The 26,247-nt window shown below is 42.0% G+C and overlaps 1 long non-coding RNA gene across 1 annotated transcript; it reads left to right on the forward strand.

Moving 5' to 3' along the window:
* Positions 1 to 5,726: 5,726 nt before the first annotated feature.
* Positions 5,727 to 25,803, forward strand: LOC147370324 (uncharacterized). The gene is made up of 5 exons (XR_015165183.1): positions 5,727 to 5,951; positions 13,217 to 13,387; positions 14,265 to 14,314; positions 21,194 to 21,319; positions 25,310 to 25,803. It is a non-coding gene; the product is annotated as an uncharacterized LOC147370324 (long non-coding RNA).
* The last annotated feature ends 444 nt before the right edge of the window (positions 25,804 to 26,247 follow it).

A 26,247-nucleotide genomic window follows, 5' to 3' on the forward strand; every position in this document is an offset into this window, starting at 1 on the left:
GCATCTGTAATTGGGCACAAGAGAAAATCTGATGACATTCAGTACCTCAGGCTGCTAGGCTAGCAATGCATGGGAGGTCTCTTGGGACCTCATGTATTTGGAAAATAACTAAAACGAGAAGGAAGGCTATTGCTGTGGGATGCTGCTAGTATGGCATGCCAAATTTTGGCCCTTGGGACTTTTGCCCCTGGTACTACACACGAGTTGTTGTTCATACGCTCAGTCGTGTCTGACTCCTTGCAGCCCCGTGGACTGCAGCACGCCAGGCTTCCCTGTCCTTCACTGTCTCCCAGAGTTTACTCAAACTCATGTCCATTGAGTCAGTGATGCCATCCAACCATCTCGTCTTCTGTTGCACCCTTCTCCTGCCCTCAATCTTGGTAAAAGTAATGGCCTAAAAGTATGATTATACGCTATTCCTACTGTTGAAAACTTTATCAGAATTCAGGATTAGATGATAGAGTCGAGAAAATCCTACAGTCCCTGGATTCATTCTCTTCCTGAGATTTCCCAGATGTTCAGGTATTTTGAACCATATTGGCCATAATTGTCCCCTGCAATCTTCCATTTTCTCTGTCCCCTCTCCATACATGCTAAAAATGAAGGAAGCCATAATAGCATAGCCAGAAAGTAGAGGGCCTGACATAAGGTTTCAAACTTTATATTTGACTCTCTACTGTTACCATTATTTCAAATAAGGAGGGATATTTTAATATCAAATTAATAGGAAAGATTACATTTAAAGATTATCATCTTGGGAGTTTCCTGGTGGTCCAGTGGCTAAGAGTCCCAATGCAGGGGGCCCAAATCAATCCTTAGTCAAGGTACTCGATCCCACATGCTACAACCAATAAATGGTGCAGCCAAAGAAATAAATTTTTTTAAATGATCATCTTTCTTTCTCAAAAGAGATTAGCTGACACCTTTATATGATATGCATATATCATATTGTCTTTTATCTTTTTCATTTCGCCTTATATTACTGAAACCTTTGTCATGGACCAGCACTGACTTGAAGACAAGCACTGGGGAATCAGTCTACTGGGTGGGATCGTAAATGACATGTTCCCTCTAGGAGGGGACTGTAGAGCCCCTGGATGCTCCACCAGCATCAGAATTTCATGAGGACAATGAAGCTGAAGATTCAGGGCCCTCTCGTGTACCGCCTCTTCCAGAACTCTGAAATATATTCACATGTTATATGATTTTATGAAATCTATAAAAGTAAGATATTTTACCCACAATTAGTGAAGAGTTCTGTCTTCCTCCTCCCTGACTTTCCCTTATGTTCAATGCTGTTGCCACAGGCACTTCTGGGGTGAAATGAAGATACCTTCTGTTCACGGTCAGTTCCATATTCAGTGAAGTTGCTGCCAGCTCTCCCAGTGTAGAAACCGCTTCCTGGGACACCCTCACCATTGTTGTTGTTGTTATTGTTTAGTCGCCAAGTTGTGTCCAGCTGTTAGGACTCCATGGTCTTGCAGCCTGCCAGCTCCTCTGTCCATGGGATTTCCCAGGCAAGCATACTGTGGTGGGCTGCCATTTCCTTCTCCAGGGGCTCTTCCCCACACAGAGATCAAACCAACATCTCCTGCACTGGCAGGCACGGGCAGGTGGATTCTTTACCACTGAGCCACCCTTACCGTACATGCACTGTGCCAACTCACCTGGCATGGTGAGGTTGGAAGGATACAGCCAGTTCAAGAAATGAACCTCTCACATTGCAATTGGCACCAGAAGCATGTGGGTTGTTAATGAGAAACAGGTTTGAAATCTATGGAGACAAGACTTAGCCTGCAAAATTGATTCCAACATCAGACATGCAAAAAAGCAGTGAAGGAATCAGTTCTCATCTACACCTTGTCAAAGCAGAAGTCACCTCTGTCAATAGTACACTCAGTGATGCAGTATATACACAGTTATAAAGACTCAGACATTATTTTTTCTTTTTTATGAGAATGGCATACTAAATTTCAACTGCAACTTGGCCGGAAGTTTAGCTTTTGTTTAAAGTGAAAAATTACAAACCCCTGATTTGATTTTTATATAAAGCATAGCTTCTTTTATAATATGAATGTGTTTAATAGATAAGAAAAGTTAAAATAAGTATCTACATTTAAAATAAATAAAAATGTTAACAGTTTACTTCTTTGCAAAAGCAGTTAGGATGAGAATAAAATAAATTGAACTTAATCTAATCTCAAGATTCAGATCAGATCAGTCGCTCAGTCATGTCCGACTCTTTGCGACCCCATGAATCACAGCACGCCAGGCCTCCCTGTCCATCACCAACTCCCGGAGTTCACTCAGACTCACGTCCATCGAGTCAGTGATGCCATCCAGCCATCTCATCCTCTGTCATCCCCTTCTCCTCTTGCCCCCAATCCCTCCCAGCATCAGAGTCTTTTCCAATGAGTCAGCTCTTCACATGAGGTGGCCAAAGTACTGGAGTTTCAGCTTTAGCATCATTTCTTCCAAAGAAATCCCAGGGCTGATCTCCTTCAGAATCGACTGGTTGAATCTCCTTGCAGTCCAAGGGACTCTCAAGAGTCTTCTCCAAAGTTTAAAAGCTTCAATTCTTTGGCCTCAGCCTTCTTCACAATCCAACTCTCACATCCATACATGACCACAGGAAAAACCATAGCCTTGACTAGATGAATCTTTGTTGTCAAAGTAATGTCTCTGCTTTTGAATATGCTATTTAGGTTGGTCATAACTTTCCTTCCAAGGAGTAAGCGTCTTTTAATTTCATGGCTGCAGTCACCATCTGTAGTGATTTTGGAGCCCAGAAAAATAAAGTCTGACACTGTTTCCACTGTTTCCCCATCTATTTCCCATGAAGTGATGGGACCAGATGCCATGATCTTCGTTTTCTGAATGTTGAGCTTTAAGCCAACTTTTTCACTCTCCTCTTTCACTTTCATCAAGAGGCTTTTTAGTTCTTCTTCACTTTCTGCCATAAGGGTGGTGTCATCTGCATATCTGAGGTTATTGATATTTCTCCCAGCAATCTTGATTCCAGCTTGTGTTTCTTCCAGTCCAGCATTTCTCATGATGTACTCTGCATAGAAGTTAAATAAACAGGGTGACAATATACAGCCTTGACGAACTCCTTTTCCTATTTGGAACCAGTCTATTGTTCCATGTCCAAGTCTAACTGTTGCTTCCTGACCTGCATACAAATTTCTCAAGAGGCAGACCAGGTGGTCTGGTATTCCCATCTCTTTCAGAATTTTCCACAGTTTATTGTGATCCACACAGTCAAAGGCTTTGGCATAGTCAATAAAGCAGAAATAGATGCTTTTCTGGAACTCTCTTGCTTTTTCCATGATCCAGCTGATGTTGGCAATTTGATCTCTGGTTCCTCTGCCTTTTCTAAAACCAGCTTGAACATCTGGAAGTTTATGGTTCACATATTGCTGAAGCCTGGCTTGGAGAATTTTGAGCATTACTTTACTAGCGTGTGAGATGAGTGCAATTGTGTGGTAGTTTGAGCATTCTTTGGCATTGCCTTTCTTTGGGATTGGAATGAAGACTGACCTTTTCCAGTCCTGTGGCCACTGCTGAGTTTTCCAAATTTGCTGGCATATTGAGTGCAGCACTTTCAGAGCATCATCTTTCAGGATTTGGAATAGCTCAACTGGAACCATCACCTTCACTAGCTTTGTTCATAGTGATGCTTTCTAAGGCCCACTTGACTTCACATTCCAGGATGTCTGGCTCTAGGTCAGTGATCACACCATCGTGATTATCTGGGTCATGAAGATCTTTTTTGTATAGTTCTTCTGTGTATTCTTGCCATCTCTTTGATTAGATTAACTGTAAAATCTTTTTCAGATCATACCAAAAACAACAATTAAGAAAAAGTGATAAATTTCAAGTAGAAGTAGCTAGTAGGTGTTTAGATTACTTGAAAAATCTAAATAATAAAGAAAGGTGAATTATTGAAGAATGTTTTAGATTTTGTTTTTGCTGATTTGACATCTACAAAGATATACAGTAAATACAATGAGGAGGTGGACATCAAACTTATTCATGTGTCAGCAATTCAGAGTATTTACAATCAATCACTGCATAGGCAAATTTTTGATGAACTGAAATCTTTATGGTCATAAATGAAAGAAACATGAGAGATGTTTTCCTAGATTCGACAGTATTTTAGGTTGAAATGTGTCCTTTTAAAATTCATATAAGACTTTCCTGGTGACTCAGTGATAAAGAATCCACTTGCAACACAGGAGACATGGAGATGTGGGTTCAATCCCTGAGTCAAGAAGATCCCCTGGAGAAGGAAATGGAAACCCACTCCAGTATTCTTACCTGGAAAATCCCTTGGACAGAGAAGCCTGATAGGCTATAGTCCATGGGGTCGCAAAAGAGTCGACATGAATGAAAGACTTAATCACCACCAAAATTTACATTGGAAGGTTGTTGCTGAGCCATGAAAGACACCGGGATTCTTGGCCTCTGGTGGAGAGAAATTCAATCTGGGGCCAGTGACAAGGCTTCATCTCTCAGAGCTTTTGTGTAATAAAGTTTTATTAAAGTATAAAAGAGAGTAAGTTTCTGACATGGACATTAGAAGGGGGCAGAAAGAGTGCCCTCCTGCTAGTCTTTAGCCAGATGTTTTGTCTGTTAGAAAGTTATTAATCAGATAAGAGAGATACCTCAAGGCTGACAGAGTTTCACCAGACCCCTCTGCCACAATATGCACTTTTGAGATAGGATGGCATGAGGTGTATCATCCCGCAGCCATAAAACATTTGATATGAATACTGATTTATTAAGCTATTATCCGCCCAAGGTTTGAGAAAATAAAAAATGTTAGTCTCAGGTGGAACGATTTTGAAGAAAGGCCAAGTCCAAGGCAAATACACAGTTTCATTAACACAGAAACAATTCCGGAAGAAAAACCGCAGTGGTTAGCTCAAGGTTTGAAAGGAGTTAAGTTCAAGTGGAAACAGGTGTCATCATGGCAACACAGACTTTCAAGAGAAATCTCCTTTTAATTTTGTATAGAGAAGGAAAAAAAAAACCCTGACACTTGGAATTTGTTTCCTCCTGCCACTTCAGGAGAGAGAAAAAATGTCTGACCCTTGCAGCCTGTTTCCTCCGTTTGGAGACCCCTGGCCTTCCTGCCTGTTACCCTCTCAATATGTTGAAATCCTAACACCCACTACTGCAGAATATGACTACATTTGGAGGTAGAGCCTTTAAAGAGGTGATTAAGTTAAAATAGGGTCACTGGGGAGAGCCCCAACTCAACCTGCCTGGTGTCCTAATAAGAAGAGGCGATTAGGACACAGACGACAAAGACCAAGTGGCCACCTTGTGAAGACGCAGCAGGAAGGCAGCTGTCTACAGGACAAGAGGAAATGCCTCAGGAGAAGCCAAGCCTGCCAACACCTTAATCTTGGACTTACAGCCTGCAGAAATATGAGAAAATAAATTTCTGTTGTTTAAGCTACCCCATCTGTGATGTTTTGTTATGACAGCCCTGGAAAACTAACACAGACAGCAATTTAAAAGTTTCATTTCAGTTTCAGAGAGCCACACTAGGGAATTAATAAACATATTTTATGGCATTTTTCATGTTTGTGAGATTGTCAACTTTTTAAAATTTGTTATGCTTTTATGATTCTGTGGAGAAAAACTTCTTACCTAATTTTGTATTATTTTTCTTAAAAAGAAGTCTAAAATTTTACAAGCTTCAGGCTCCACACCACCTGGCCTTCACTGGAGGCTCAGTGGTAAAGAATCTGCCTGCAATGCAGGACACGCAGGAGGCATGGGTTCAACCCCTGGGTTGGGAAGATCCCCCTGGAGAAAGAAATGGTAACTAGCGCCAGTGTTCTTGCCTTGAGAATCCCATGGACAGAGGAGCCTGGAGAGCTACAGTCCCTGGGGTCACAAGAGTCGGACATGACTGAGCGACTAAACAACAACAAGAGGTAACTCAGCCCAGGTTGAGAGTTGCCGTCCTGTGAGGCCAGGGGTGTCATGCTTTGGGCGCTTTACAAAGGGTGGGTCATCGCTGATTATGGGCTATGGTATCAGTTTAGTGAATCCCAATCAGCACTGGCTTTTTTTTCCTCAACATTTTTTAACAGCTTTATTTCAGCATGATTGATTAGGTCAATTTAGAGTGCTTATTCAGAATATTCTCAACAGATGGAAACTGGCTGATTATCAACATTATACTGTTTTGCTTGCTTTATTGAAGTATAGTTGATTTACAATGTTGTGTTAATTTCTTCTGTATGCCTAAGTGATTCAGTTATGCATATATGTACATCCTTTTTTATATTCTTTTCCATATGGCTTATCACAGAATATTAAATATAGCTCCCTGTGCTATACAGTAGACCTTATTGTTTATCCACTTTATTTATAATAGTATGCACCTGCTCACCCCAAACTCCCGTTCTATTCCTTTCCCACCCCCTTGGCAACCACAGGTCCCAATCAGCATTGTTTTAATAGGATGGAATGTGTGAGCCTGCACCACCAGGCTAATGGTTTCAGTTACTTCTATTTCGATTCATAGTTACAGGATCTACACTGCCCCCACAGGACCCATTTCTTACGTGTTTAACTATTTATAAACAGCCTACCTTACTTATATCTTAGGGATAACTTTATTATTGGACCTGTGGGGGAAAATTCAAGATATAGAAATTATGAGCTCCCCCAATTTTTTTTTTCAAGGGATGGTGATTGTGGGGGGTGTGTGTGTGTGTGTGTGTGTTTTCAAATCCTGGAAATACTAAAATAGCTGTAGAAAGAGGAAAGGAAACTTGAGACTAAAAAAAAAATTATTGTTTTACTATGCAAAGTGGTAAGGAAAGGAAATAGGAGTTTGGAAAGGTTTCCTTCCATGTAAGCAACAGTTTCCATCTGTGTGCTTGAGAAGGAAGTAATAACCGCAGACGAAAGAACGTGGTAGGAAAGGGAACGGTGTGACATTTGTAAGGCACAAAGACCGAGTTCTTTCTACTCAAAATAAAATGCTTAAGTGATGCTGTCTGGCAAAGCCCACTGATGCTTATAATGTGCTTATACCTGGATGTCTTTGTTTCCTGGAGGCTCTAAAAATAAAAGGACATATTCTACGCGGCATTTAGACTTAGTCATCAACTCACCCGGACTGTTTTCACTAAGAACCTGCTGCCCTTTAGTTCGGACAGCAGTGAATCATCTTTTCTTCCAGCATTCGTGAGCTGATTATCATGAGCTTAGAAGACCTTCAAAATTTAATTCTGCATGCCTCAACAAAGATCCCATGTGTAGTAAATAAGACCTAATGCAGCCAATTTTTTAAAAAATCACCCCATAGCCAGCTCTCCCTCTTCTTTACTTCATTTTTATCCTAGAATTTATCATCAGCTTAAAAATTATATACAGTGGCTTCATGAAGACAGAGACTTGGTTTGTTTGCTGCTATATCCCTATGCTGTATGCCAGGCAGTAGGAACTCAATAAATGTGTGTGTAATGAATAAGTGAGTGAATGAGGACTTTTACTGTTGTTATGTATCATGTCTATATAGCAGATTTTATTGTGGACTTGAGCTAATGGAGGTTATCTACACCAGAGCTCAGAACAGGAAACCACTTAAAAGGGACCTCTTAACATCTCTATTTTCCAAGCTCCTGAGAAATCCCCCACAGGGAATTTCTCACAAGACTTTCTCTTCAGACCATGTTTGTGACTTTCTTGGAACTTCTTTCCCCTTCTCTTTCAGACTCCATCTTGTTCCAGGTGCCAGGCTCTTGTTGCTCCCGATACTGATCAACCAGGACTATTTCTGCACACTCAAAAGCCCAGTTGTTGTGTCTCCAACAGTAGGTGCATGACACTTGTTAAATCGTGATCCTTGATCCATGGCACAGGACATGACCTTGGACCAGGCATGGCCTTTTTTTTTTAACTTACTTACATGTTTGCTTGTCAAACAATAAATGCCTGTATACGTATTAATGGGCTTCCCTAGTAGTTCAGCTGGTGAAGAATCTGCCTGCAATGCAGGAGACCCAGATTCAATTCCTGGGTCGGGAAAATCCCCTGGAGAAGGGATAGGCTACTCATTCCAGTATTCCTGGGCTTCCCTGGTGGCTCAGATGGTAAAGAATCCACCTGTAATGTGGGAGATCTGTGTTTGATTCCAGGGTTGGGAAGATCCCCTGGAGGAGGGCATGGCAACCCACTCCAGTATTCTTGCCTGGAGAATCCCCATGGACAAAGGAGCCTGGCAGGCTATAGTCCATGGGGTCACAAAGAGTCAGACACAACTGAGCAGCTAAGCACTAAGCACACATATGTATTAATACTACTAACATGAAAATAAGAGCATTCAGCATTTCTAACAGACACTTAAGTTCTCTTTCCTTTCCTGTACCCTGCCTCTCTGCACTGCAGGTCACAATCTGGCAACTTCTATTATTCCCCTAGCCTTTTAGAAGGACAGTTTCACCACAACACAGATATTTCTTAAAATAACTTTGGGTAGTTCTAGTCATAACTTTAAAAAAAAATACCAGATATTATGGTTATATCTAATCTTCAGTGGTTTACTTTTTACTCAAATTATATTCCTCGGATACATTTACATTCACTTTCTTTTGGAGTAAAATATTTCACTGTCTGAACATACCACTAATTATCAGTTCTATCACTGGGTGTAGGGATTTTCCTTAGTTTTTGCTATTTCAAATAGAATGCTTCTGTGAACACTCTTGTGAGCGTGTCTCCTAATATATGTGCAAGAATTTCTTTGGGGTATATATCCTGGAGTAAAGTTATTCATCATTGGTTATATGAATCTCCAACTTTAAAAGATAATGCCGAAAAAAATAAATAAATAAAAGATAATGCCAAATTATTTTCTGAAGTAGTCAAACCAATTTACACTACCGACTAGCAAAGTATAAGCTAGGCTATTCAGGCACATTCTCTCCAATATTAAATGATATTAGATGTCTTCAATTTACAAATGAATTGGGTTTAAAATTGTATCTCATTGCAGTCTTCTTTTTAGGCTGTAGATGTCCCTTTCATATGCATGCATGCTCAGTCCTAAATTGTGTCCAACTCTTTGCTACCCCATGGACTGTAGCTCACCAGGCTCCTTTGTCTATGGGATTTTCCAGGCAAGAATGCTGGAGTAGATTACCATTTCCTCCTCCAGGAAATCTTCTCAACCCAGGGATCGAACCTGAGTCACCTTCACTGCAGGCAGATTCCTTACTGCTGAGCCACCAGGGAAGCCCTCCCTTATATATATTTACTATCAATACTTTGCCAAGGTGTTGCAATTATTTTGTTTCTATTTTTCTTTTTCACTTTCTTAAAGATATCTTTCAATACACAAAAATTTTCAGTTTAATATGTGAAATTTATTTTATGAGAGAAATCTGCTCTTATAAATATTCAAGGGGTAGCCTTAAAAGATAATAATAAGGAAAATCTCCTTCAGACTGTAGACCTGAACATCCACTTTCGGTGAAGAAAGAAGCAGTGAAGGTTAGAATATACAGGACCCACGGTCAGTGGCAGATGCTTGGCCCGCTGGTCAGGGACCATGTTAGTTTCCTGGAGCTGCCATACAAATTGCCACAAATTGGGTGGCTTTTTTTAGACATATTTCTTCATAGTTAAGGTGGCCAGAAGTCTGAAATCAAGGTATCATCAGGGTCGGTTCCTTTGGAGGCTCTGAAGAAGAAACCATCCCACGCCTCTCTCCTGGCTTCTGGTAACTGCCAGGAATCTCTGGCATTCTTTGGCTTCAGACTCATCACTCCAGTTTCTGCCTTTATTATGACATCACCTTCTCTCTGTACCTCTGAGTGTCCTCTTCTTAATAAGAGCACCAGTCATTGCCTTAGGGCCCACCCTGATGTCATCTCAAGATTTTTAACTAGTTACATCTACAAAGATACTATTTTCAAATCAGATCACATTCTAAGGTTCTAGGTAAACATGAATTTTTGAAGGAATCTGTTAAATCCACTACAAGGCCTCAGAAAGATTAGACTATCAGGGAAAAAGAAAGTCCAGGAAACAGATATATCGCTGGACATGAGAGAACAACCATGAAGTATGAAGAGCTTCATAACACCCACCCAACAGCACCAATGTAGAAGAGGCTTCAAACAACCAAGCAGACAAAATGCTGAGCCATTTCCTGGCCAATCACAACGACTGTCATTCTCTGCCACCACACCTACTGCCAGCACTGTGGGCAAGTGAGTGGAGTGGCTTTATGTCAGGGAGAAAGGCTATGCATGTGCCCAGTGTAGAGTCCTATTCACTAAGACTGACGTAGCCACCGCCCTTGCCAAATGTACAAACCGCAAGCAGGAGAAACCAACACTAAGGCTCCATTTAGCATCTTGCTTACAATGCAGGAGACCTGGGTTCAGGCCCCGGGTTGGGAAGATCCCCTGCAGAAGGGTATGGCTACCCACTCCAGTTTTCTTGCCTGGAGAATTCCATGGACAGAGGAGCTTGGCAGGTTACAGTCCATAGGGTCTCAAAGAGTTGAGCAACTAACACTTTCACTTATCTCACTCAATAAATTGTGTTGGGACTTCCCTGGTGGTCCAGTGGTTAAGACTTCACGTTCCAATGCAGGGAGTGCAGGTTGGATCCCCGTCTGGGGAGTTAAGAGCTTCCCAGGTGGCACTAGTGGTAAAGAACCCATCTGCCATTGCAGGAGATATAAGAGACACAGGTTCCATCCCTGGGTCTGGAAGATCCCCTGGAGAAGGGAATGGCTACCCATTCTAGTATTCTTGCCTGGAGAATCCCATGGACAGAGGAGCCTGGCGGGTTACGGTCCACAGGGTCACAAAGACTTGGACCAGACCTGAAGCAATTTAGCATACACGTACATAGGGAACTAAGATCCCACATGTCTCGTGGCCAAAAAAAACAAAACATAAGACAGAAACAGCATTGTAACAAATTCAATAAAGACTTTATAAATGGTTCACACAAAAATAAATAAATTGTGGAAATTGCTAGAAATCGTTTGGATTCTATCTAATTTATTATTTTTAAGAGCCACACAGTACTCCAGGGTTCCAAGGCTGTTCCTACTATGGCCTCCCTTCACATGACAGCACTGTATTAAATTCCTCTTGTGGCAGGAGAGTGGACCAAGCAGCCAAGAGCAATAGCCAGTGAGGACACCTGAGAAGAGCTCCCCCCGCATCAAACAACATTCTTCCTCTCCTGCTCCAATTTCACGTTACCTATCTAAATTTAATGGGCTTCCGTTGTGGCTCAGCTGTTAAAGAATCCACCTGCAATATGGGAGACCTGGGTTCGATCCCTGGGTTGGGAAGATCCCCTGGAGAAGAAAAAGGCTACCTACTCCAGTAGCCTGGAGAATTCCATGGACTATATAGACCATGGGGTCACAAAGAGTCTACATTTAAGAGCTCGGAGCATTGAATTTCTTCAGCTGGTTAAGTTGAATTTTGGGAACTGACTTATGTATTTTAAAGCCATTTGGGGCCGCAAATTAATAAAGCTCCTGTTCTCCCAAATAAATGATGAAAACAGAGAAACTGAGAACCTTCCCAGGAGACTTGGCCCTAAGGCAACAGTGCTCAAAAAGTTAGCTGCACAAACATTCTCGGGGTCATTGTACATACAGGAAGGTCAAAAGCAAGTATCCAAATTCTGGCGTGAAAGTTCACGTAGGTCCTTTTGGAAGATCACTATATATGCACAGTTTTCTTCCTGATAAGCCTCTGATGGACACACACTCGGCTGACTTCCAGCTGTCCATGGAGAAGCAGCTGCTGCTGCAGGATGTCCTTACATGGCATGCGTTTCCTGTTGTCCCCAAGAGGAGTCTGCCGGGACACAGCCAGGCAAGTGGTGCTTGCCATTTCCTGGAAGACAACCACAGGCCAACTCTGTAATTACTCAGAGGCCCCGTCTAAGCACCACAGCAGTAATCAGGCATCGGTCACCAGAAGCAAAGACGTACTGGGCTCTGGGTAGACATGTTGGTCGGGGAGGGTGAAGGGTCCAAACCGCACCTGGTCAGATCCTATCAGTAAAGTGATCCCCCCACAGATGCTGTAAGAAATATTTCTACACACGGCGGTTAACTACCACCTCAGACTGCCCTGCTGTCCAGCACATGTGAGTGGGGGCAACATTTCATGGAAGTGTACGAAGACGTCTGGAATGTTTAGAGACTGCCGTTTGTATTGGCAACAAATCCTGTACTAGGTTAAGCTAAGTAGTTTTGCAGCTGCTTTGTCTTGCATAACTGGATCTCAGATTAAAAAATCACTGCTCTACCAGCTATCGGCTGGTTTTAAACAACTTCGAGGAAGACTCCACCAACAGTTTTATTTCCCTGCAATGCAACAAGCAGGATACTAGTTATGGTTGCCATCAGCATCTGTAATTTCATAACATACAAATTCTGATGCCATGTCTAAAATATGAGGCTATTTGTAACCACCTCCCTTGGAAGTTGTAACCATTTGTTACCATAAATAATAATTCAAACTGCCTTCTAAAGCACAGCTACTGGGAATTCCTTAGCGGTCTAGTGGTTAGGACTCTGAGCTTCCACTGCCGGGGTCATAGGTTCGATCCCTGGTCCAGGTGTCCAAAAAAGAAAAAAAATTTAAATAAAGCATACCTACTTATTTTATTAAAAACTAAATTATTGTACACGATTTGATTTTTAGTGTCTCAAGAAATTTCTGTAAACTTTCAGAAGTGGTTTTCAAACTTTATCCCAGAAACTCTCTATAAGAAATCTTCCCAGAGGTATAAACAGATAGAAGTGGAACTACTCTAATTAAAGCATTTCCTCCTCTCCTCGCTTTCTTGTTGTTCAGCCGCTGCGTCACGTCCAGGCACATTCTTTACCATCTCAGCCACCAAGGAAGCCCAAAGTGTGCAATAGCCATTTCTTGAAGGGGTATGACCTGGAACTGGCACACTATCACTTCTGCTGCCATTCCATTGTCAAGAACTTAGTCATAAGGGCACAGCTGGCTGCAGGTGAATTTCGGAAATAGAGTCTCCAGCTGAAAAGCAGAGTCTCCAGCTATGACTCAGGAGTTTTAATATTAAAGAGAAAGGGGCAGAATAGATATCTGTAGACAACTCATCATCTCTCTTGCAATGACTAGTGATTCCTCAATTATAACCAGCTCCCCATCCCTTTCATTATTTCCAGTATGTCACCAAGTCCAAGTCCAAAGGAAGTGACCTGGAAAACAGGAACTTCTGCCCTCAAAGATGCTATTCAAATGACAACCCAAGGCATTTCAAGACTGCTTCTAGAGTCAAGAATATGAAGTGCATCCTCTTCCTCTAACGTCTTGCTAACATTCACTAATTTCTGCTGGTAAGTGATTGTTCTTCATTGATAAACAAAAAAATATATAAATGGATAGGAAAGAGCAAGAAAGTTTTTTAAAACTATAAGCAGAAGACTGTTTAAGAGTAAAGTTTATGGGTTCTTTCTTTTCTCCAAACTTGTCACATTGCCTAGTAATAAAACAAAGGTAGATGCAGTGGTTACAATAATAGTAATAGTAGTAATTGTAGTGTCAAATTAGAGAAGATGTCTTTTATGGCACACTTGTTATATGTCAGGTTTTCCCTAACTTATTTGTCTATGCCATTTTGTTGGATCCTTATAAAAGTCCTTTGCAGTAATTTGCCTCTTGAAAATGAAGCAGAAGCAAAGTAAGGTGAAGCATCTTGTCCCAAGTTGCATAGCAAGTAAGTAACAAAGCCAGAATTTTAATTTTAATGGCTGCCTATATTATACGTACCTAAGAGCTACCCTTTATTAAGGCACCATGATAAATACTTTGCATATTTATTAGCTCATTCTAGCCTCGTATAATCTCTTGGTATTATTCACAGTGGCAAAACTGAGATTAAAGAGGTTAATAACTTTCCTAAGTCACACAGCTCTCAAATAATGGAGCCACAGGACTTCTTTGGTGGCCCAGTGGTTGTGACTCCGTGCTTCCAAAGCAGGGGCACCGGTTTGAACCCTGGTTGGAGAACTAAGATCCCACATGCCTCATGGCACTAATAATAATGGATCCAAGATTTAAACCCTGGCAGTCTAATTCCTGTCCCCCAGACTAATCCAGAGCTCAGGCTCAAAGCTGTGCTCCCTAGGAGCACCCCTGTCCTGGGGAAGAACGCATAAACTAATGTAACCTTATTGTCTTCTAATAATCTTTCCCTCCTGCCTTCTAATTCAGCCAGTGCACACTGGGATATGAAGTTCAAACAGCTTCCCAAGAGTGAACAGGTGGGTCTGTAACACTAGATTTGTTTTGTCTGATGAGTCATCTTTGTCTTGTGTCTGGTAAAGATGAAGTTGTTTTGTCTCATTGTGGGCCTGAGAGATATTTAAGGTCATATCCAGGGATATCTTGAGTTTGTCATCTTTGTCTCATGATAAAAATAAAACCAGATGGCCTGCTGCAGGTATGAGCAGGGAGGTTGGGTGTAGAGATGTGGAAGGTATGAGAGATTCAGTGAGTGACAGGAAATTTTTCAGCCACACCATTGCAATTTCTTGCAAAAATATCCAAGCATTTTCCTGCATCTCAGATACCCATCAAAATCAACCCTCGGAAAATTCATGCAGTGCAATATATATCACCGCTCTGCTCCATCTCTGTCTTCCTTCTGTCCTTGTTTTCAGAGTGTCTTTGAGCTGCCCTCTTGACACTCAGAAGTTCCTCATTAAGCCCTGCCCTAACTACAACTCTGTACCTAGCTATATTTTAACCAACCCACTCTTTTATTCATCAAATATGAAAGACATGGCTACTGTGAGCTGGGCACAGATCTAGGCTCTTGAGACCCACTAGTGAGCAGAACAAAAATCTCAGCCCTTGAGAAATTTACATTCCAGCAGAGGCAGACTGAAAATAAACACATTGCATCATAAATAAATAAATTACTGGACTTCCCTGGCTGTCCACTGGTTAAGATGCCAGCGTACTTCCACTGCAGGGGGCATGGGTTCAATCGTGGTTGGGGAACTAAGATCCCACATGCCACGTGGTACAGCCAAAAAAAAAAGAGTGATTATTTAGCTCGTTAAAAGTTTGTAACTGTTGTGTAAAAATGGACAGATGTTGAGTAGGAGAGGAGAGAAGGATCGAGACAGCTGAGGGGTGAAATTAAAGGTGTGGTTTTTGACATTAAATAAAGCATTCAGAAGAGCTCTCCTGGAGGAGAAACTGCAGCAAGGATTTGAGGTTGTCAGAGAATGAGCCAAGTGGATAAGCAAGAAAAGAACATTCCAGGCTTGAGAAAGAGCAAGTACAAAGGCCCTGGGTCAGAGTGTGTCTGAAGGGTTTAAAGAGCAGTGAGGAGGCCTGCATTCCAAAGCAGAGTGATCCTGTGAGGGGAGAGGAGCCCTAGATGAGGTCAACGAGACCATGGTCATCATAGCCTCTGGACCTTGCAGGCCAACACCAGAAATCTAGATGTGAAATGAATACAAATAGAAAGTAAATCCCATTTCCTCTTGAATTTAATTGATCTAGACAGAAGATTTCTCCTTTTTCAAGTTTACTTCAGATCAGTCACTCAGTCATGTCCAGCTCTTTGCAACCCCATGGACTGCGGTGCACCAGGCTTCCCTGTCTATCACCAACTCCCTGTGAGTTCAAACCCATGTCCACTGAGTTGATGATGCTATCCAACCATCTCATCCTCTGTCATCCCTTTATCCTTCTGTCTTCAATCTTTGCCAGCATTGGGGTCTTTTCCAATGAGTCAGTTCTTCGCATCAGGTGGCCAAAGTATTGGAGCTTCAGCTTCAGCATCAGTCCTTTCAATGAATATTCAGACTGATTTCCTTTAGGATGGACTGATTTGATCTCCTTGCTGTCCAAGGGACTCTCAAGAGTCTTCTCCAACATCACCGTTCAAAAGCATCAATTCTTTGACACTTAGCTTTCTTTACAGTTCAACTCTCATATCCATACATCCTTTTTCAAGGAAACATATAAAAACCTAAAAAATAACAGAGTGGGAGGGCCAATGACATTACCAATGCAATTTCCACATCCAAAGTGTTTCCAGTTTGCTAGGAAAGAGCCTTGTACTGGATGCTAGTCACTAATCTCCCTTAAAAACTTTTAGGCAACTTAACTAGAAAGGCACATAAGTGTAAGTGTTAGTCATTCAGTCGTGTCTGACTCTTTGTGACCCCATGGACTAAAGCCCGCCCGGCCCCTCAGTCCATGGAATTCTCTAGGCAAGAATACTGAAGTGGGTTGCCATTCCCTTCTCCAGGGGATCTTCCCAACCCAGGGATCAAACCTGGGTCTCCTGCCTTGCAGGCAGATTCTTTATCGTCTGAGCTACCAGGGAAGCCTGGTACATAAGGCACATAAGTCCATCTTAAAATATATTCTTTTAGTCTGCATAACTCTTTGAGAAGATGTTCTGTATGTTGAAGCTAGAAGGTTCCAACCCTTCAAGTTTGATCTCCATTCATATAGAAGCCACTGTTACCATGCGTGTTCTATGTCCCAATGAACCTAAGAGCTCTAGAAAATTAACAAACAAACAAGGACTTCCTTCTTGGTCCAATGATTAAGAATCCACCTTTCAATACAGGGGACACAGGTTCAAACCATGGTTGGTGAACTAAGATACTGCATGCTATGGATTGCCTGCATGCTACAACTAGAGAATCCTGTGCACTGCTGTGAAGGCCCAGCCAAAGCTTAAAAAAAAAAATTTTTTTTTAATTAAAAGAAAGAAAATAAAAAAGATTAACAAGCAAACATTATTTCTTCAAATAGAAACTTGACAATTTAGATTTTGTAGACATTAGAAAGTGAAAGTGTTAGTCACTCAGTGGTATCTGACTCTTTGCAACCCCATGGACTGTAGCCTGCCAGGCTCCTCTGTCCATGGGATTCTCCAGGCAAAAATACTGGAGTGGACAGCTACTCCCTTCTCCAGGGGATCTTCCTGACCCAGGGATTGAACCCAGGTCTCTTGCATTGCAGGCAGATTCTTTACTGTCTGAGCCATAAGGTTTAAAGCCACAAACTTCTCTTTTCAGCCCCAAGTTAATATTTAAGTGAAGAGATTCTTTTCTCTGGTTTTCATTTTTTTGTGCAATTCGCTATTTACCCATCACTTGAATAGAAAGGATGAGATGGGATCAAACTAATATACATTCAAGGGAAAACATTTACATTAAGACAAAGAAGAGTTTCTTTATCTAAATTTGTCTTGTAAGGACACTATATTTGTTCAGGAAAAAGTGCCGGCAAGCTTCTTGAGTGAAGGCTGAGACCTCAAGGGAATGCTTGAGTAACAGAAGATAGTTGATGAAATAACCACTGAATTAAGGGAGAAGGGATGAGAGGTTGGAAGAAAGCTATCCTTCAGGGAAAGAAAGGGGCCAGGAATGAGGACAGAGAGGAAGGAAAACGCTGGGACAGAGCAGCCACGGAGAGTCTGAAAAACACAAGCACTCTAGCTGTGGGTTTCTTCCATGGATTTCTGCACTCTCTGTCCTGTGACCTTCTCTCTGTGACCCCACAAAGGGACAACAGACATAGAGATTTTAAGTGTCTCTAAATTATTTAAACTTTTTTAAGAAGTCCTGAAGCAATAGAGCCACAAAATCTGGAGACAAGTAATTCTCTCTCTTAACAAAGAGTAATAATTCTCATTGTTAGGGATTTTTAGTGTTTGAATGGTTTACAGCATTTTATGGTCATTACTTCCTCCCAGGGAAGGACGAGATGTGCAGCTGTTATTAACCTAAGTTGCATATGATGACATCACCAAGGCAACAAGAAAGCAAATGGCTTGGGAAGGAAAAAGGAAAACGCTAACCATGTTATAGGGCAGGGTTTTGCAACCTCAGTACAACAAACATTTTGGATAGGAAAATCCTTTGTTGGGATGTTGGGGGTAGAGGGATCCTATCTTTGGCATTGTAGAATGTTTAATAACATCCCTGGCTGATGCAAAGTTGCACTAAGATTTCTATTAGTGCCTTCCCAGTCATGAAAATGAAAAATGTCTCCAGACTTTGCTAAATGAAAAATCCCTCCAGTGGAGACTAGTTGCTATTGTTATTGCTGTTCAGTCACTAAGTCATGTCCAACTCTTTGGGATTCTATGGACTGCAGCATGCCAGGCTCCTCTGTCCTTCACTATCTCCCAGAGTTTGCTCAGATTCATGTCCATTGAGTCAGTGATGCCATCCAACCATCTCATCCTCTGTTGCCGTCTTCTTTTGCCTTCAATCTTTCCCAGCATCAGGGTCTTTTCCAATGAGTCAGCTCTTTACATCAAGTGGCCAAAGTATTGGAGCTTCAGTTTCAGCATCAGTCCTTCCAATGAATATTCAGGGTTGATTTCCTTTGGGATTGACTAGTTGTCAGAGAGTGACCCTATGGTACTATACATAATTCTTAGCTCATGCTCACCCTCAAAGAACAGTCAAAAACAAAAAGGAGTCTGATGATATGTATGTAATTTTGAAAACTATAACTGATTAAAAGGTCAACAGAAATAAAAAAGAAATTTCATAATTCTGCTTAGATGGGATCCAATTAATGCCTTTGCAGTGACCACGTGGATATTTTGCATAGAAAAGACACTATTTTATATAAATTGGTGTTTGCTGATGTGATCAAGAAATGTAATTCATGTAAAAAAAAAAAAAAGTATCAATTGCTGAAGGAACCGGAAGGCTGAATATTTTCTTTCCTTGGTCAAAAGGTGAACTTGTCCCTTTCCTTCTTCTTTTTAGTGAAATAAAGACATAGTTTGAAAACACACCTACCCATTTGGCTCAATGGTTAAGTCTTGTCTGGCTGTAGTGTAAAAATAGACATTCCTCTGTCTGAACATGAAAATAGTACTTCCCCAACAAAACCCAAACATCTTCGAGCTGCAAAAGCTGTTTACTTTTATATAAAAGACTTTTCCTCTGGTGTTTATTTTGAGATCGTGTAGGTGTTCTAGCAGTGGTAAGCAGGTATATAAGGGTCAGAGGCAAACCTATAAGAGCATGCTTCCTGCAGCAGGTGAGAAAGTTGTGATAGTCACAACTTTCTACATGTCAGGTTGAGAATATATGCCGGTGTAATGGATATCCTCCCCTTATGAAAAGTTGTAGATGCATGAAAATAATAATGATAATCGTAACTAACTGTCTAATCTTTGTGGAACACTTTATACTCATTCATTCATTCAACAGCTATTGAAGACTTACTGTGCACTTTTCAGGCCACAGTGTTTCTCCCTCTGCCATTGTAGGGCAAAATCAGCCATAGTCAAGACATTAAAAAATGAATCCGATTGTGTTCTAATAAAACTTTATTTACAAAAACAGGGGGTCATAGTTTGTTGACTTCTGAAATAGGGTGAAAGGAACAAGGAGTTCAAGAGGGCCATCAATTTAAAATGAGATGATCAAGGTGAGGCTCAATGAGAAGGTAACATTCTATCAAACACTAGAAGGATTACTCAGCCATAAAAAGGAATGAATTTGAGTCAGTTCTAGTGAGATGGATGAATCTAGAGCCTGTTATACAGAGTTAAGTAAGTCAGAAAGAGAAAAACAAATATCGTCTTAATATATTAACACATATAAATGGAATCTAACGGCTTCCCTGATAGCTCAGCTGGTAAAGAATCCGCCTGCAAGGCAGGAGGTCCCAGTTTGTTTCCTGATCTGGAAGATCCCCTGAAGGGATAGGCTACCCACTACAGTATTCTTGGGCTTCCCTGGTGATTCAGATGGTAAAGAATCCACCTGTAATGTGGGATCCCTGGGTTGGGAAGATCCCCTGGAGGAGGGCATGGCAACCCACTCCAGTGTTCTTGCCTGGAGCATCCCCATGGACAGAGAAGCCTGGTGGGCTACAGTCCATGGGGTTGCAGAGTCGGACAGTACTGAGCGACTAAGCACAGTGCAGTATGGAATCTAAAAAATGGTAGTGATGAATCTATTTGCAGGGCAGGAATAGAGATGAGGATGTAGAGGACAGACTTGCGGACACAGTGGGGGAAGGAGAAGGTGTGACAATTGAGAGAATAGCATTGGCATATATACAGTACCATGCATAAAGTAGGTAACTAGTGGGAAGCTGCTATATGGCACAGGGAGCTCAGCTCGGTGCTCCGTGATGACCTAGAGGGGTGGGGTGGGTGGGGAGGAACCTCAAGAGGGAGGGGATGCATAGATACTTCTGGCTGCTGATACAAGTTGTACAGCAGAAACCAATACCACAGTGCAAAGCAATTATCCTCCAATTAAAAATAAAAGCAAATAGAAGGAGGTGAACAAGTCAGCCACTTGGTCATAGACGGGAAGAGCATTCCAGGCAGAGGCAGCAGCAAGTGCCAAAGTCCTGTGGCATCACTGTGTCAGGTGTGTTTAGAAGCTCAGGAAGGAGACTGGTCTCATTAAAACAGAATGAGGGAGTTACTCCATTTCTAACCACTCTCAACTGGTCTCTCCAATTCCTTTTCCTCTTTTCTCCTTTGTTTCCCCCTCGCTTAAATGAAGGGTGTTTTATAACAGTAAGTGAGGGCTCAGAAAGGGCTTCCCAGGTAGCTCTTATGGTAAAGAACCCACCTGCCAATGCAGGAGACATAAGAGACAGTGATTCAATTTCTGGGTCAGGAAGAGACCCTCGAGGAGAGCAAGGCAACCTGCTCCAGTATTTTTGCTTGGAGAATCCCATGGACAGAGGAGCCTGGTGGGCTACAGTCCATAGGGTTGCACAGAGTTGGACAGGACTGAAGCAACTTAACACACACATGCACGCGCACACACACACACACACACACACACAAGTGTTCCGAAAGGTAGCAACACTGACATGTGTTTTGTTTTGTTCCCATGAAAGTCTTGTTTCAACTCAATGCCGAGAACTGGAGTGATCAATTCAAGAACACCAGCCACAGGGGTTTCCTCTAAGACTCTTTCACCAACGCTTTTCTAATCCTCAGCCCAGCTGGCAGAGTGAAGGCTTATAATCAAAAAGCAACTATAGAATACCGCCTTCTTATTCACTCGGCCTGTTTGTTCCTGTGTGTTTTTAAGAGGCCGAGGACGGTAACACTTAACAAAACCAGAAGGCAGGGGTATTATTTCTAAATTGTATATAAACCTGTCTTCTAGGAAGAACTCTCTAATTCTTGATCCTGATGTGCTGCAAAGGAGGAATCACTCGGGATGCCATCAGAGCAAAGCCAATCTGTTCTCAAGCCCACGGGTTCACTCAGAGGGACCTGAACACCTGTGTCTGTGAGTGAAACCCCATGTACACGAGTGAGCCTTGATGGAGTCGTGATATGTGTGTGAGATTGTTTTTCATGTAACGTCTGATGGAGGCAGTTGGTAATGCAATGCAAGTACGGGAATAATGACGTTTAATTTATCCCCCATCTTGTTCCACAAAAACGAAAATGTTTTTGTTGTGAAAAGATGACACAGACACGAGATAGAGGGTGAAACAGAAGCCTGGGTGAGCCCAGGGTGGAGTCCACCTGCAGTACAGGAGATGCAGGAGACACTGGTTCCGTCCCAGTGTGGTCAGGAAGATTTCCCTGGAGGAGGGCATGGCAACCCTCTCCGGTATTCTTGCCTGGAGAATTCCATGGACAGAAGAGCCCGGAGGGCTGCAGTCCAGAGGGTCACAGAGTCGGACACGACTAAAGCGACTGGTCACACATGAAAGGCCACCCAAACCTCGGTGTCCTCTCAAGCCCGGCCTCATCCCTTCCCCACCTGCATCTACACTTCAGCCCTCCTGGAGCTTACCTTCCAGTTGTCAGGATGCACGATGCTGCTCCCTTCGGTCAGGAATGCCAGTGCCCCACCCCTCACCTCAGGCCATTCCTACTCATCTGCAGGTCCAAAGGGCACATCTGCAAATTAAGTCCAGTCCCCCTTACACACGTCGTGCTATAAAGCTTCCTTTCCTTCATCACCCTTTTCAGTTTACACACTGACCTGTGTGATTAATGAATATCTGGCCCCTCCACTAAGCTGCAGGCTTCACGAGGACAGAAATCCCCTACTTGCACTCCCCATCACATCTGGCACAGAAGGGGTGCTTCATAGATACCTGTTGGATAAAAGAAGGCTCCTGGCACAGGGAAAGAGAGAAAGATGATACATTAAAGCATTTACAAAGTCATTGAGGAAAAGCAAACAAGTTTTTCAGGCAAAACACAGCTTTTCCTATGTTCTGAGTTTTGAATAAATTTTCTCCCATAGGCCCTCAAAAACAGAGCATTGTGTGAATTTTCAGGCAATATCTTTATGTTGATATAATAATACATTTTAAACAGCTGTCTCTTAAAGTGTCCCTAAATATAAGCCTATGCATGCCTGCAAAGTCGCTTCATTCATGTCCAACTCTTTGTGACCCTGTGGACTACAGTCTGCCAGACTCCTCTGTCCATGGGATTCTCCAGGCAGGAATACTGGAGTGTGTTTCCATGCCTCCTCCCGACCGGGGGATCAAACTCACATCTGCCTGCATCTCCTGCATTGCAGGTGGATTCTCTACCCACTGAGCCACCTGGGAAGCCCCATACATGTAGAATATATACCCCCTCTTTTTTTAAATTTTCTTCCCATTTAGGTCACCACAGAGCACTGAGTAGAGTTCCCTGTGCTATACAGTAAGCTCTTATTAATTACCTATTTTATACATTTTGCTTGCAGTGTATATATGTTAATCCCAATCTCCCAGTTCATCCCACCCCACCCCATCCCTTCTTTCATGTCCATATATTTGTCAATATAAACAATTCTTAAGGGGAGCAGAACAAGGTGATCTATGAGTGCAAGTTTCTCAGGGTTCTGGCTTAATGCAAAGGTAACATAACGTCAGCAAAACTGAGAGAGAGGGTTGCTTGTCCTTCGGGTCCTCTTCCCACAAATATTTCTTGCAGTCAGGATTAAAGTGTAAATAGACAGCGGAGAGCTGAAGGTTATATTCTCTGCGAACATAGAAAGGGCAAAGCCACACTCGTCCTCTGACCATCAGCTGGAAGGAGCAAGATTATTCAGTTGACTGTTGCTCTGAAGGAAGCATGCGTTCAGCTGGAGAATTCTTCAGTTCCTCTCATTTGTTTGTGAAAGACGACAGTGGTTCATACTCCCCTCTTGTGGCCACTTTCAAGTTTACTGGCTTTCAGGTACACTACAGGAGCATAGTAAGGCAAATGAGAAATCATATTCCTTTTCTCAAGTCAGGTAATCTTAGAATCACCCCATCAGTCATTCTAGAACATCAGACCAATTTTTTTTTAAGTGGCAGGATGTTTAACAGTTTCTGAAAACAACATTTGAGTTAAAACTGGCAGAAGATTTGATGAAAATACATGAGAGGTCTGATCATTCCTTGTGTATTACCCTTCCTTAATTACATTTGGCTTATCTCAATTTGGGCTTCCTGGATGGAGGAATCTGGAGGGTTACAGTCAGACACAACTGATCGAATTTGCTTTCACTTTCAGGGGAGATAGGGACTTATATACATATAACTGTATCACCTGATGAAAAGCGATAGATTCCAAAGAAAAAAAATAATACTCTCTTCCCCTCTGACACAGGACAATACCAGAGATGGGAAGTGTTAGGGGCACAGTAATATGCTACGTCTCCTGAACCGACACATTCTAGTGCAGGACAAATATGGACAAAGCACTTCCTCTGCATCAGATAATCTAAGCATCTTATCAAAACTAGTATGCTATTCACTCCACACCCATTAGGATGGCTGCTATCCAAAAGGAAAATAACAGAGACTTCCCTGGTGGTTCAGTGGTTAAGACCCTGCAGTCCCAGTGCAGGGGGCCCAGGTTCGACCCTTGGTCAAGGAATATCTCACATGCATTGTTGCACAGCCAAAAATAAACTAGTAAATAAATTTTAAAATTTATTTAAATTTTAAATTTTGCAATTCTCTTTTTAAAAAAGAAAGGAAGTGTTTGCAAGGATGTAGGTAAATTGGAATCCTTGTGCACTATTGTTGGGAATGTAAAATGGTATACCTACTGTGGAAAACAGTATGGCCATTCCAGTCCTCAAAAATAAATAAATAAAATTGAATTACCATATCATCCAGCAGTTCTACTTCTGACTACATTACCAAAAAATTCAAAGCAGGGATCAAAGAGATATTTGTATATCCATGTTTATAGCTGTAAAAATAAACAATAATAAAAACAGGGAAATAACCCAAGTGTCCATTGACAGATGCACAGATAAACGAAAATGTGATACAGATGCACAACAGAATATTATCCAGCCATAAAAAGGAAAGGTATTCTGACATACGTGCCGATGTGGATGAACCTTGAGGACATTGTGCTTAGTGAAATAAGTCAGTCACAAAAAAACAGTTACCACTGTGCAATTCCATTCATATGAGTTACTTAGAGTAGTCAGAATTGTACAGACAGAAAGTAGAATAGTAGTTCCAGGACTCTGAGGGATGAGAAGGGATAGGAGGCTATTGTTTAATGGGTAGAGAGTTTCAGTTTTACATGATGGAGAGTTATGGAGATGGATGGCCTAAAAAGTATTGAAAGTGTTAGTCGCTAAGTTGTGTCTGACTCCTTGCGACCCCACGGACTGTAGCCCGCCAGGCTCCTCTGTCCATGGGATTTCCCAGGCAAAAATAGTGGAGTGAGTTGCCATTCCCTTCTCCAAAGGATCTTCCCAACCCAGGGATCGAACCCAGTTCTCCTGCACTGCAGGTGAATTCCTTACTGTCTGAAAGTGAAAGTCACTCAATCCTATCCAACTCTTTGCAACCCCATGGACTATACAGTCCATGGAATTCTCCAGGCCAGAATACTGGAGTGGGTAGCCATTCCCTTTGGTCAGTATTTGATGAGCATATAAAGTTTCAGATTTCTGACTTCTCTTTAAAATAGTAAAATGATCTGGCAACACTGAACATTTATTCCCCCATAGGAATAAGAATGCAATAGTAGAACAATAGCTGACCCCTTTTAGATCAGGGGTCCCCAACCTCCAAAATCTAATGTCTGATGATCTGAGGTGGAGCTGATGTAGTCAGAATGTAAATAAGGTGCACAATAATATAATGTGCTTGAATCATCCCCAGACCATCCCCCCACCCTGGTCCATGGAAAAATCGTCTTGCATGAAGCTGGTCCCTGGTGCCAAAAAACGTTAGGGACTGCTGCTTTAGATGGATCATACTTTACAGTTCCCAAGTCCCAAGCACTTCCTCTTGTCTTCCTGACACAGGGCCCAATGTCAGCTGCCAGACGTCATCGTCCCGAGAGTGTTGCTTTCTTGCCTCTGACCTTCTCTATTCATTCTGTGTCCTTCCTGGCCCTTGTGGGCGATTACACCTGTGAATGTGAGTCCAGAGGGAGAGAAGAGTTGGCTGTGAGGTGACCAGTCCTTCCCATCAGGAAGGTGACCACAGGAATGAAGAAGAAGGTCATGTGCTAAAAATACTTTTCCTGCTGTTTTTTGCTGAATCTCAAACTATTAACATACAACCCAAGAAAAGCTGACAAAATGGAACAAAACACTTATGAAAAATTTGACTACATTTCTTCAGAAAAGCAGCTATAATCTTTTCAAAAAGTTTTCTGATCTTGTTCCTTTATATACGTTTTAGAGTAATGAATGCTGTTAGATATTGGAAAAGGTGTATGATTCATTACATATTCTAATGTATTGTCTATAGATTATAAGATAAAATCAAGCATGTACCTGCTGATACTTTTTAAGTTGACCTGTCTTTATACTTAGAAATGTCTCTTAATAGTAGGCTTCCCTGGTGGCTCAGATGGTAAAGAATCTGCCTGCAATGCAGGGAACCTGTGTTCAATCCCTGGGTTGGGAAGATCCCTGAAGGAAATGGCAACCCACTCCAATATTCTTGCCTGGAGAATTCCATGGATATAGGAGCCTGGCAGGCTACAGTCCAAGGGGTCAAAAAGAGATGGACATGACTGACTATCACTCATATATATCAAAAAGAGTTCAACAGGAAAACATAAATGACTCAATCTCTCCAACCATAAATTATTATAGTCAACTGAGTGTGTGTGTGTGTGTGTGTGCACGTGGTAAGTCGTGTCTGACTCTTTGCAGCCTCGTGTACTGTATTGTAACCTGCCAGTTTCCTCTGTTCATGGAATTTTCCAGGCAAGAATACTGGAGTGGGTTGC

This window comes from Bos grunniens, chromosome 6 (genome assembly GCF_055505025.1).
Source record: "Bos grunniens cultivar Pamir isolate PY7600 chromosome 6, Bosgru_T2T1.0, whole genome shotgun sequence".
NCBI lineage: Eukaryota > Metazoa > Chordata > Mammalia > Artiodactyla > Bovidae > Bos > Bos grunniens.